Below are 13641 nucleotides of genomic sequence, written 5' to 3'. Positions count from 1 at the left end.
TGTTGTAATTCCCTTCCGTTTTCAAGCAAATACTTGTAGATAAATATAGATGGTTTACACAAATGTTCGTAAGTATTTCAACATCCTTCCCCTATCTTCCATGCTACCCTGGAAGGTTTTTAGGATCCCACACCTACAGCAAATAGCACTCAATTCAGGAATCTCCAACACCACACCCATCACTTCTATTGAAAATTATATTGTCCAAAGCAATGATTTGCCTTTTTTTCCACAAAGCTAGGGTCTCACTAAAAGTGAAACTTGGCCTTGTTGTTATGATCAGACAAGCTGCTGCGATGCTTCTGCCCTAGCATGTCCTGGGGGGGCCAACACTGAGCTACACGCCTGAAAACCAAGAAGCACTACATGGCTCCTGCAGCACTCTCTGCAAATAGGATAGATCTTCTGTTTCCTAAAAGTCACACTGCCCATCTATCAGTGGTGCTGTTCATTACCTGAAGGGCTGCCACTGCCCCACTGCCACTGGTTTCAGCAGCTGGAAGAGCTGGAGGCCTCCCAGTCTATGCCAAGGGTGGCACACCTTAGCATGCACAGCATTTTTATTAAGACCTAGCAAATGTCAAGGGATAACAACATAATATTTAGACACTACACTGCTGTACTTCTTCCTATCTGCATAATACGTGTGGATAAACTGAAAGACTTAGCATCCAAACAACATGACACAGTTCAGAGCCTAGGCTGGGAGCAGCAAAAGCGGCATCAGAAAGGCAAGCAGTCCTGCTGCTTTCGAGAGCTGTCCACTATCGGTCACTTGAACGTGAAGTAAGAAGAATATTTCTTTTAGCCACCAAGTGCTGAGGCAGCAGGTGCAGCCACATCACCTCCCCTCCCTCCTTCAACAGGCGAAAACAGTTTATAAAGTTTCCTTTGCTATTTCAAAATAAAACTGCGGCCGCTTCACGTGAATCTAAAGCCACCAGAAACTTTACTGATATCCCAGGGAGGATGCTCTTACTGAGGGAAGCGAAATTAGTGTCTCCGAGCCCCCTCTCCCCCAGCTGGGCTGCAGCAAGCCCTGCCACCCGTCAGCTGCCACAGCGCTGAAGCCGCCTCCCAACACCAAGCTGGCAGCGCTCACAACGCTCTCCCTCGCCAGCTGATGCCTCCGAGGCAGGTTTTCAACACAAAAAATAAAAAACCCAAGGCAGAGGAGGCAGAAAGGTGGCTGAGGGTGCTCCCTCCCCTCCCCGGGACCCGCTCCCCGCCAGCCTCACGCCCTCACCCCTCGGGCCGGGTCCCCCCTGAGGCGGCTCCACCTCCCCTCAGGAGGCAGCTCCGCCGGCCGGGTCCCCTCCCGGCCGCGCCCCCGGCCCCGCACCGCTGCTTGTGGCTGCGGCTGTGGCTCTGCCCACCGCCCCCAAGCCCCGGCCCGCCCCTCCTGCGCCGCGGCGCCCGCGGGCAGCGCGCCCGGCCCCGCCACCACCGCCGCCGCCTTCCCCTCACCTGAGGCGCCGCCGCCGCCGCCTCCTCCCGCGGCCCCGGCTCTCGGAGCGGCCTCAGCTGCGGCCCCGTCCCGACGCCATTTTGTCTCCAGCCTCGGAAGTGACGTTGGGGGGAGGCCAGCGGGCAGGCCCCCCTCCAGCGGGACCCCCTCCGCAGCGGGGCCGGCCCCGGCCCCGACCCCGTTCCCCCCTCCCCAAGCTCCGATCCCGGCCGCCCTCAGCCCCCCGGGACACCGCCTCAGCTCATCCCCACCCGCCCGAGCCTGGACCCGCAGCGCGGCCTCCAGCCACCACCCTCAGCCCCAGACAATGAGCTGTGAGGAGCAGGTTCTCTTTCCCTATTTATTTTTTTAAATTTTAAGATGATTTTTTTTAATTTTTAGTTGATTTTTTATTTTTTAGTTGATTTTTTTAATTTTTAGTTGATTTTTTATTTTTTAGTTGATTTTTTTTTTCATTTTTAGTTGATTTTTTAAAATTTTTAGTCGATTTTTTTAAATTATTTTTTAAAATATCATCTTTTCGCAGTGAAGCTCCGCACTCTGACTGAAAAAAAAAGGAAAAATAAATAAAAAATCACGTCAGTGTCTGTGGGGAAACCCGGAGGTGAGGCACGGCCACAGCCTCGCCCCCCGAGGGCCGGCGGTCTGACAGGGCGCTGCGACCTGCCCTGCCGTGCCGGCCTCTCGGATTAATTTCTGAGAGGAAAAATGCCAAGTTACGCCTTGGAGATGGGCATAACGGCATCTCCCTTTGTCTAAGTTGCAGTGCAAAATAGTTTTTACCTCTCACTTGAATTTTACGTTCATAATAGCATCAAAAAGATGTAATCTTCCTAGGCTGAGGCTATTCACGTTCATTATCTATGTACATCAATTAGTAACACTGGAATCATTAAGCCTGGATATGCAAAGTACTCGTAGTAACAGGATAGAGAGGAGCCCTGTTCCTCAAAGCAGAAAAGTTCGTTAAGTAGCCAAGGGAATTGCCTGACTATCAATTCTTGTCACACTGAAGCTTTTTGGAAGAATCCATCATGTTTCCAATGAGCAGAGCTGCAAAGATGGTCTTTCACGTGTAAGGAAAGCATGGACTTCAAAGCCAGAAAGTTTTAATGCCTCTGTTACAATGCATAACTCCACCAAACAACAGCACACGGAAAATAACAGGACACAGCAATCTTCCCACCTGGAACCCCCAGGGGATATTTATATTTTAAAATGCTGCTTAAATATACCAAAATCAGTTCTGAACCCTCTAATTGAAGTAATGACAAGTCCTTAGATAAATATGCTTAAACTGCTTTGACTTATTAGACTAAGTTAATTTAATTCCAATTTATCTGTATTAACAGTTTATAAACTAGACTATACAGGTTTTCTTTTTTTTTTTTCCTCATTAAAAAAAATCAAGGCTTTCCTGTGCTATATTAGGGCTTTATTGTACCTGTAACAGAGAAACCAAATCCCCAGAACAAAATGCATGTTTTACTAGCTGAAGTACAACCTTTTTTATCTTCAGAAATACTGAAGATGAGGTTTCTCAAAATTACCTCAAGTAATCTGAATACAAATCACAACAGTCTTCTGCTTAACATATTTAGAGCCTTAGAAAATGGTCTTAGATAAGCTCAGAAAAAAAACCCTTTCAGAAAACATACATTTGCTATCTTACATCTTTTAACTTCTTTTTCTATATTTCGGAAGCATTGTTGTTGACGTTGTAAACTAAACGGCAGATACCAACCAGCCAACCCATATAAATTACAGCATTAGCTACAAAGCACTGGTATTTTAAAAATTTTGTTAGAACTTATTTATTTTATAGTTCCATTACTAAATTAGCAATGCTAACTCCCTCATTTAAGGCTGAAAGAAGCAAAAGCTTTCCATTGAGAACTACTGCTTTTCAATTCCTTCCTGGTCAAGGCACTTCAGAAGCCTAATATAAAGACTCAACCTGCTGCTGATGGAAGGATATCCATTTAAAAGTCATAGGAGTTCATCACTGGCTTAGTAATATGTTCACTTTGAGGTCTAGGATGCGTGTGATTTGTTTATTTATTTATTTTAAATAAAAAGGGAGGCTGCTGGTCTTTCATTTCTTGCATTTTTTGTTTTCTTGCAGGTTTTGTGTGTCTTTCTGCAGTAATAGTAGGAACGTAGTGTAGCTAAGATGGATTAGCTGTTTTGTGCTTCATTTAGTTGGCAATTTTAAAAAACTTTTCCCAATGTACTTTAGTATTTAATGATAATTCCTAAGCAGTCTTCTAATGGATGATGGTCTTTAAACTATAAATTGTCTCTGTTTGTTCAATGCCATTATTTATTTATTTATTTATTTATTTATGTATTTTATTGTCTAGGAACGTAATGCTGGAACAAGATGGACTTCCTTATAGATCCATAATTCTTTCCAAAGGCTCTTTAATTCTATGTTTCTCTTAATATATTTTTTGTTTTACTAACTGTTTCTTTGTTCTACCTTATATATTGTAGGTGAAGAAGGAACTCTTGAAAATCTGAAGCTCTAAGTGGAAACAAGGTAGCTTATTCTAATTACTTACACTTTATGCGTTTAATTGCAACTGATAAAAGGCCCTAGTTCTATGGTAACAATATCAGTATTTTTCAAAAAAGCTTTTAATAAAATTGGTTTGTTGATAGAAGCTTGGTTGTTATAAATCTTAAAAGAAAGAGTTGAAATAGTAAGAGAAAATACTTCAACTCTGTTAATTAAAAAGACTATCACTGTTACAAGAGAGTAGCTAAAACAAAGAATCGGAATGTTGAAGAGGTCTGCTAACCATGCTAAGACAAGATAGGCTTTGGAATTGGTTTGCATTAAGTAATTTATGACCTAAGGAACTCTTATTTGCAGATATTTTAAGGATGGATTATTACACTTATTTAGTCAAAAACCCCAGAGTAGAAAGCAGTCCTATTCTCTTATTATCTATATAAAGTCTAGTTGCCATGCGCCTATGACGTGCATACCTGCGAAAGGAGGAGAAAAAAAAAACTTCTCAAATGCTGTCTGTTCATCAGTAGTTTTGGTGTTTAACACCTGTAACGCCATTAGCAATATAAGCTGAGTGTAGTCCAAGTATTTCCAAACCATTTGCTCAACAGTGTGCTATTTGCTAGTAAATATGCTTTTGAACCTCTATCCAATTTGTTTCTTTTTTTAACTTACAAATGTATGTGTAGTCTTTTCTGGGCTTCATATTTTCTATTGTTAACCTGAATCATCTTTCAAGACTGTTCTAAAAATAAAAGGATGCACAGTACATTAGTGAAATCAGTTCTGACAGAAGAACTTTCTTTTTAAAATTTAGAAAACCATAACTATATAATGTAAAAGGTTCTTGCTTTCTTACACTAGTATAGTATTTTGTGGGGTGTGTCTGTGTGTGGGGAATGCTTGTAAAACATTAAACTGGGTTCTGACTCTTGAATTTAGAGATGGGGGGGAAAACTAGATCTAGGATTTGCTAAAATAATGTTAAAATAATCAATTAGATAAGAGGTAAGATCAGTAGTAGTTTGTCTTCCATGTTCAGACTGTAAAGTCAAGGAATGTGGTGCTTAGTCTAGTAACCTACTGTTTTCTGCATATTGTGTCAGCTGGTCTACAACTTGGCACTTGCATCACAATACTAAATTAATAACAAATATGTATGACACCAACCCAATTATCTATGCTGTAGATATCTCAAAGGTAAGGAGAATGCATGTGGTAAATGCTACTTACGTGGCTGTAATAATAGGTTCCTGGGTACTACACTAACAAAGTTAGGACTTCTGCTGTGCAGAATAGAATAAATCAACACACAAGGGATGCAAATAAGCCATACTGCAACTATAATGGTATCTCTTTCAAATGTTTGATGAACCTGTTAAAAAGATATTGTCAAATAATACTATCTTGACTGTGTAATAGCAAATCACTTACAAATACAAACTTTGCTTTTGGAGTTGCTTGTTAGTGTTGGTTATTGAGTAGTAGTACTGCTCTCTTCAGCTGTCACTGGAACGTTTTCACAAGCAAAAAGGGTAGATGAGCCTTTTTTTTTTTTTTTTTTTTTTTTGTAGTTCTTGCATTGTTCAGTCAGTGACTTGTAATGGACCAAACTTTGTGAAAATCTTCACAAATTTGTGCTGCCTTTTAAGACAATAATAGGGAAAAATGTGATCTCTACCAACCGAGCGCCTCACTTCAGCAGTGAAAGTGCACTTGAAGATGCGGAGAAACTTGAGACAATGTATGATTTGTCAGTTTGGTATTGCATGTATTGAACTACAGGGATTCCAGTTATTTTCCCTTAGGGGCCTCACTGGTAGTTTCTCAGGCTGTGTATTTTTGGTTTATCCTATCACTCTTGCTCTAAGCAGCTGTGCTTTGCTCAAGTGTGAATAGCACTTACTGTTATTCAGCTAGCTGTCACTCAACCAGGTTCTATACCTCTACTTTACATGTAGTATGTTCTGAAAGATTGTAAGGCAGTGACACCCATAATCATGCAGTCACGTACATTGTTCCCTGTATTCTTGTTGATTATCCAGCTTCCAAATCACTTTTCTGTGCTGCTGTGATTCAGTTAATATATAGCTTCTAACCATAAAATATGGACCAGAAAGACATTGATATTTAACACCCTTTCTTCAAAGTTACGTGAGGTATATGAGAATCTTCTGTTTAAAAATTTATTTTCTTAGTAACTGCTGCCTTAAGAGGTAGAATGCTAGGCATTATTTCAATACTTTACCTCTAACAAAACACTAGCAAAGGGAGAACTGAGATGACTTGTTCCTGTTTTGCTGTAAGGCCTTAATAACATTCAAAAGGAGACTCCGAGGATCTGTCGTATGGACAGGATGTTTTCAAAGCAACATTAGGCTCTAACAGGAGAGAACACTTGTCAAAATTCAAAGCCATGTCTCTTTCTGGAGATAATTAGGGTTTACCTCATACCTGTGTTAACCGAAGTATTGACACACGAACTCTTTATATGGACAAAGATTTGTATTTTAGGAATGACAGTGCAGGGGAGCAAAATACCGTTTCATCTTTTGTGACAGATTGACATCACTAGTTGGAAGTCATTACACAGTAGAAAGTCATGTTATCTATAAATATTTTAGCAGTTCACTCCTGTTGTAGCAGTCTTCCATATATGAATCCTGTGGCTCTAAGGCTGATCATTTAAATTAGAAATGTCTCTACAAAGCTTACTGCAATATTCTACCTTCTCTGAAGGAGAAATGCTTCAGCAAACTGAAGTAATCAGATCTCATATTCAGAGGTATGCAAGCCCATTGGGGTTAAGAGACAGGTAGCATTAAAAAGTCAGATAACAGAACTTTTGGATAATTTTGATGGAAGCATGTAGGAAACATCCCTTTTTACAATAAAAACAGAGCTTGCAGTATCAGTCTTGTCTGAAACACTTTCATTTTGTAACTCAGTCACTTTCTTGTGGTATTTTTCACTCATTGGGGCACATCAGTGACTCTTAATTTTTTTATTTTTTTTTTTTCCAGAACTGATCATTCAACCTTACTGAGCAGAAAAAGCTGTCTTGTTTTGGCATAGTCTGTGCTATTTTTGGCTCCTTTCTACTTCTATATGTATTAGTATTTATTTCCAGGTAGACTTTGCAGATTGCTTAGCCTGGAAAAAAGGCAAAGCTTTTTGTAGTTTATCTAGCCACTTCTCCTTGAAACCTAGATAGGTCTGGCTGTGTGCGTACAAGAGTCATTTTTATTTTCACCTCACTCTGAGAATACATACCATCTGGCAGTGTTCCAGTGGACTTGCACTTCATTTTCTGCTAGTTTTGATGGTCAGAGAAGCCTACGAATCTTTAGCCCATTGACATTCCGAACACTCAATTTTTGTGTTCTTAAAATAGTAATACTGGTATTCTTGTGCTTCTAAATCACAAATTAGCCTGAGTTAGTCTAGCTTGTGTTGCCTGAGTGTGCTTAAACATGCACAGACACATATCAGTACACAGGAGAGAAAAATAATAGAAGGAACTGTAAATCTGGATGTTTGACTGACTGTTCAGGGTGCCTGAAAAGGTGATGCTTATGTAGCTAGAGATAGGGAAGTTCTTGGATGTAGCAGTCTTGGTGACCCATCCAAGAAAAATGAAATTTCTAGAAAAGATTTTTCTCATCAGAGGGTCTGAAGCAGCCTTGAAACGAACTGAATCAAGGTGATACCAATATGGCCAATTCTTCTCTTGTTAATTGGAACAAGGTCTCTATTATCTAATCGTTCTGTGCTATTCAAGTTTGTTCTTGTAAACATAGGAGACAATACACTGCATGTTATGGCTTAAACTAAAAGCTTCTAAGAAGAAGACTGATACTGTCCAACTGCTTGGGATTTGGGGTACTTTGTAGCTCTAAATTTTAATATATGTTTTTTGTTTGTTTGTTTTTCTAAAATTGTTTGGGAGGCAACAAAGAATTGGCTGAACTACTAAGACGTTTAGGTGACTTGTACTTGGAATATCCTGGGTAATAATACTCAAATATTTCTACTTCACTTCCTTCTGGTTTAGGTGGTCCTTTCTAACTTAGTCTCAGGGTTTTTCAAAGGGCTTATTCATTTCTACTTTCTATGGTCTGAATCTTTCTTCTTCACATTAGTAACAAGTTTTATTTAAAATCTAATTTTTTTACAACAGCAGTACTGAAGCTTATCAATGGTGTCTGTTAACGCTGTTCATAAATGCCTCATGGTTTGCCTGCCACTCGTCTGAGTTCTGTTATTGCCTGTAATACTGTACATAAACTCATCTGCCAACCAACAGGTACTCCTTCTCCTAAAGTTGTTGCAAGGTTCCTCTTCAGGACTACTTTAAGGAACTGATTATATGGTCGTAGCTAGTTAGTCTTAGATATTGTGCTTCCCTGGCCTTCCTACAAATCACATCTGACTTAAACAAAAAGGTAACGAGGGCATCCAGGGTAGGGCAATTGTCAAAACTCTGAAGTCTTTTCATGACCTCTTGATCACAGGCAGTGGAGCCCAAGACTTTTTTTCTGTTTTACAGAATGGCTAAGAGACTACATATAATAATCTGAAGCTTTCTTGCTATAAACACGCTTGTTATTTTTCCTGTAAAAATGCTTTCATTAATTCTTACCACTAGCTGGTGCTATGATACAGCTTACTGAGTGTGCTGTCATACTGCATCTGTATTAGTAGCCTGCAGTGAGAAGTACCTCTTGGTATTCTGCTTGTGTATTTTTTTAAACATTGCTTCTTGTCAGGTATATCAAGTCTTAAGTCATTCTTGCCCAGTTTTCTGTGTCAAATGCAGAAATACTTTACCTTCTCAGATACTTTTATTGCTTTCCACTCAGTTAATCAAGCATACTTACTGTAGAAGTAAGCTAATTATTAATCATGACAAAATGATCCAGGCAAGTCCACCAGGAAAGCTATTTTCAAGGGTTAACTTCATAATTAGAGTAAAACATTTCTTAAGCCCAGAACTTCTAGTCCTAAATGAACAGAGGGTAGGTTTTGCCTCCCTGGAAATTGTGGTTAGTAGCAATGTATGGTTTTTGTAATTTCATTGTTTGTCTCTCAAAGACTATTAGCACCAAGGGTAGTTTCCTTGGGTGAAGTCCCAATCTAGATTACAGAGGTAACTCGGTGCAGCAATTTATACTATCTTAATGCTTTCATCATTTGCTAATAAAGCAAAGGCTGCCTGTTAAAAATGCAAGCTATATTTTATTGTATAACTTACCTTTAAGGGCTGGGTCTTGGGTCAAAATCTCTTCTACCACCAAGCTATAAAACTAAAGTTAGTGGCCTTTGCTTAATTCTTCTTGTAATTTTAGTTGTGCAAGCCAAGTGTTACCTGCATCTGTCTGAAAGAATAGGTTCCCCTGTGTGATCGTCAGCCTTCTGTCAGTCTCTGATCAACTGAGGTGAAAGAACTGAAACTAGTGTTGTAGATCTAGGCAGACCAAGCACTGACTATCGTGGAAGCAAAGTAATGTCACTCGATCATTCACAGCTATAAAATTTGAGCTGTTTCACTTGTATGAAGTATTGCAATGTTTAAAGAGATCGTGTCTCTCTTCAGCAATTGTCTTTATGCCAAAATGTAACAGGAATGTAGTTTGAAGTTGAAATATTTTGAGTGCTATAAAAAACCAAACAACTTTCAGGACACAATTAACATCTATATGTCAACCTCTTGTCTCTTTCCAGTAGAATATGCAAAAGCTGATGTACACTACCTAATACACCTTTTTCCCTTGGTGTTCTGATATTTCGTCGTGAAGGACTAACATAATGTATAGCCTTGGCATAAGTGATAGGGCTCTCTGAATACAATGTCAGGTGCAATGGATGTGTGAGAAATTCTGCTGTGGAAGGAGCCTGTAAGGCGTGCACAGGAGACAAAAGACATTCTTTCAGGATAGAAGGTACTATGTTGTGCTATTGTCAGTTATTACTGCTTATTCATCTCCTGTGTTCCCCTTTTCCAAGACTAGATAGGAAGTGAAGAACAACTGACATGCCCATCTTTTTCCCTTGAGTACACCTGTTGAATCTACTAATCCCTTCTCTGTTTCCTGTATATGATGATTCAGATGTAATGAGGCAAAATATCCACGGGTCTCTAAAGAACTGTGTTATCTGAGGATAACACAGTTGATGTGAGTATGGAATAGAGTTGCTTCCCAGCTCAAATGAGTCACACAGTACTAATTTCGTAAGACCAAGATAATTATTAGTACACTTGAAATTGCTTTCTTAGAGAATGTTTCTTCATTCCATAGGGAAGGGGGAAGTATTTCTGATAAGGACATAGGTCCACTTCTAGTTGATTTAACTCAGTTGCTGATCATATTGCCTTTAAGTTATTACCAGGTGACAGTTTCTTTGTAGTGAAAAAATGAGTTAAAGAACTTGCTTGATCAGTAGTTTCCTGTTCTACTTGGGAGAAGAAGGGTTTCTGTGAAGAATCAAACAGGCTTTTTTGTACTATTTTTCCTCTGAAGAACCAGGAGGAGCTTCTAGTTTTACCCAGGTTTTAATGGAATTATTGCTGCACTGCATCAGTATCCCTCATCTTTCAAAAGGAAAGTATAATAAGGTTACAATTTCTGCTTCTGCAGTGACTTCTTAGATTATCCTCTTAGATTATTATCCTATAATTTGAAAAACTAAACCCGGTTTATGCCAGTGTTGCTATACCGTTTCCCTATTCCTTCAGTTTTCCACTCCTCTGGATGGTACTGCTTGGTTTCGTTTCTCAACTCTCAGAATCAATAACCCTTGCCAAATGCCTTCGGGAAACAGAATACACCCTTGAAAATGCATGGAATGTGCAGCACTCCTTACTGGCTGAGATGCTTGCTAATATAGCATTTGCTAGAGACTAACTCTAGCCTAGAAGAGCCTAACAAGCTGCGTGATTGAATGGGGATCTTTGTGGCATTGTCCAACTGTTTGTTGGAGAGCAGGGGGCTATGGTTTTGGTCTGATGCCTGAATCCACAAGGCCTAGACAAAGACGCATGGGATACTGGGCTTACCTATACGTAAATGCCTCCAGCTGCGGGAAATGTATGTTATGGCACCTAATATCAAGTTACGTATCCACTGTTACCTTCTGTGCCCATCAGCAGCCATCCAGCAAAACTAGGTGTGAGAAATTTGGTATGATTGATATCTCATGTTAAAAAGTTGTCTGGGAAAGGATGGGTATGATCAGCTTATACTTAATCTAGTTAAGTAGATGCATATAAATAGTTATGACGATGTCTTCAGGCATGGTGTAGACAATTATGACTTAAAGCTTTAAATTGCAGTGGTTCGGTAGTATCTACACTGCAGAACTTCATATGTGCAGGAGAGACTATTTTGGATGGAGTGGTTTCTCATCAGAAACATTAACTGTGAGAATATTTCTACCAGGAAGCCTCAGGTCAGGTAGTAGTTGCTTTTTTCTTGTACCTGTTGTTACTGTTTTATATTAAAGAATATAAAGGATTGTGTTATCAAAAAGTAATGAAACATCTCTTCATCTGAAGTAACAGAGAGCTGTGACAGGACTAATATTTAAAGATTCATGTGTTGGCTTTTCCCTTACCCACAGATATAACCCTTGGCAAGTCACTTAATCCGTGTATCATTCTCTCCTGACCTGGAGGTAGCACTTACCATCCTTTCGTGGACGAGACATCAGAGCTTTTGAGTTTGAGAACTTTGTGTTAGTATGCAGGTTGTACTTTTTAATGCAAGTCTGAAATAGCATGCAGCTAAGATGCTTGCAATATCATAATGTAACCTCTTAAAGTACTGAATAATGAATTTAAAATAATTGCTCCATGTTTTAATTAGTGTTCTAACTGTTGATGAATACTTTTTAAATTAATGGGAGGAGTCTGAGATTTCCGTAACATTCTTCTGGTGAATACTTAGTTATTGCTAGTTACTGAATTAATTCTTCAGATGTTTTCTGTTCTTACAGTAAAAACAAGCCTTATGATGAATCATTGTCCTGACACCTAGAATTACAAATATTCATGCATCACATCATTACTTTCACAGTATACTACCCCTGTACATCTTTCTCACAGACACAAATATAAGGGGACAACTATGTTTATGATACTTTTGGTGACATCTGGCATTTTCAGAGGAAGCCTGGTGCCTGCTTGTCTGTTAGGGAGAGCCACATTCATGACTCAAAGCCAAGCTGTGAAAGGGAACATTACTGTTACTAACAATAAAGGAATGAACATGATCAGGAATCAGGATTTTAAGTTAACAACAAGTGTTGATATATTGAATGTCATTCCTGGTGAATAAAAATCTAACCTGGCCAGCTGGTCAAAGTATAGAGCTGATGTTTCCTGATGTGCTCACATTCATAGGAAGTCTCCTGACCTTGCGCCCTGATTCTGCAAGCACGTATACTGATCATTCATTTCAGCTTATGGAGGTATTTGCCCTAGGACAATGTGCTGTTTGACTTCTCCCAAAGCAGAAAAGATCCCATCTTCCACATATATTCCACCAAAGCAAACAAACAAAAAAATAACCACCAAACAGGTAGCTCATGTTAAACCTACTGTTGAATTTCTAAACTAGTAATGGAAAGCTAAATAATCCAGGTCAGGGAAAGCTCAGTCCCAGTACACTGCTGTACTTTACATAGGAACGTAGACCTCTGCGATGATTTTCTTTTTTTTTTTTTTTTTTTTTAGTTTATATTTCTAGAATACTTGTATCATGAAGTTACAAAAGGGAATTAAATTACGAATTCTTCAATAGCATATAAATACGTAACAAACCTTTTCACAAAGTCATTGTTTCTTGAAGCCTCATTGAGGCAGGATAGAATGTTCTACACTGGAGATTTCTCAGCAGCAAGGCAGTGTGAATCATCATAGGATTAAATGTATCAGTGCAGCAGCAGTTGTTGTTTCCTCTTGTTGGCAGAATAAGGGAAATGTAGGTCTTCTGATTCTTCAGAGCTCCTGCTTTCTCTAGTCATATGCTGAGTGTTCTGTACTCCAGCTGATAATCAGAAGGGAATTTGTGTCTTTATGTTTTTACTGCTTCAGATCTATTACAGCACAATATATTTAATACTAAGCCTCCAGCGCTGGAAGCCCCCCAGATTATATTTCAGTGGAGCATGGGCCGTCTGTTTAGGGATTGGTGTCAACTAAGATTAATAACACTTTACCTTGAATGAAAGGGCAGTAATCATAGTACTGTGGACAGATTCTGGATGCATATGGTTTGGTATCTGAGGTTTCACTGCATAGGATTAGTACGTAAATGCAAACACGTGACAGATTCCTTAATGTACATGTAAGTTGCATCCTTGTGTGGGTACATACGTATTCAACACATGATAATCTCCACCATGTTTCATCAGAACAGTCTTTCAAAACAAGTTAAGGTGTACTTCCATTTCATTATAAATTGCCTGTCCGGATAGTGCTTGAGATGTGATGGGAATAATTTATTCAAGGGGAAAGTCATTCCTGTGGAGAACTTTACATCAGAATCTTCCTTGATAAGGAAGAGAATGACTGTTTCAGGTGAATTACTATCAGGAGTAAGGTGAGCACTTTGAAGATGATTGTATTTACTGACAGCAAGCTACAAACCAAAAT

The 13641-nt window shown here is 39.4% G+C and overlaps 1 protein-coding gene across 8 annotated transcripts in view; it reads right to left on the bottom strand.

Annotated features, from left to right (window-relative positions):
• PRDM2 (PR/SET domain 2) overlaps positions 1-1599 on the bottom strand; it is a 70961-nt gene extending 69362 nt beyond the window's left edge. For 6 of the 8 annotated variants that reach the window (XR_003492307.2, XM_027443326.2, XM_027443328.2 and 3 more), the window contains exon 1: positions 1468-1599. The gene's annotated coding sequence lies outside the window, so the exon portion shown is untranslated. Of the gene's footprint in view, positions 1-1246; positions 1265-1467 lie in introns of those variants that run through there. The other 2 variants (XM_027443329.3, XM_038166775.1) reach the window with 2 other exon arrangements.
• Positions 1600-13641: the final 12042 nt, after the last annotated feature.

This window comes from Anas platyrhynchos, chromosome 22 (assembly GCF_047663525.1).
Source record: "Anas platyrhynchos isolate ZD024472 breed Pekin duck chromosome 22, IASCAAS_PekinDuck_T2T, whole genome shotgun sequence".
In the NCBI taxonomy this organism is placed as follows: Eukaryota; Metazoa; Chordata; class Aves; order Anseriformes; family Anatidae; genus Anas; species Anas platyrhynchos.
This window is presented reverse-complemented; position numbering and strand designations above follow the sequence as displayed.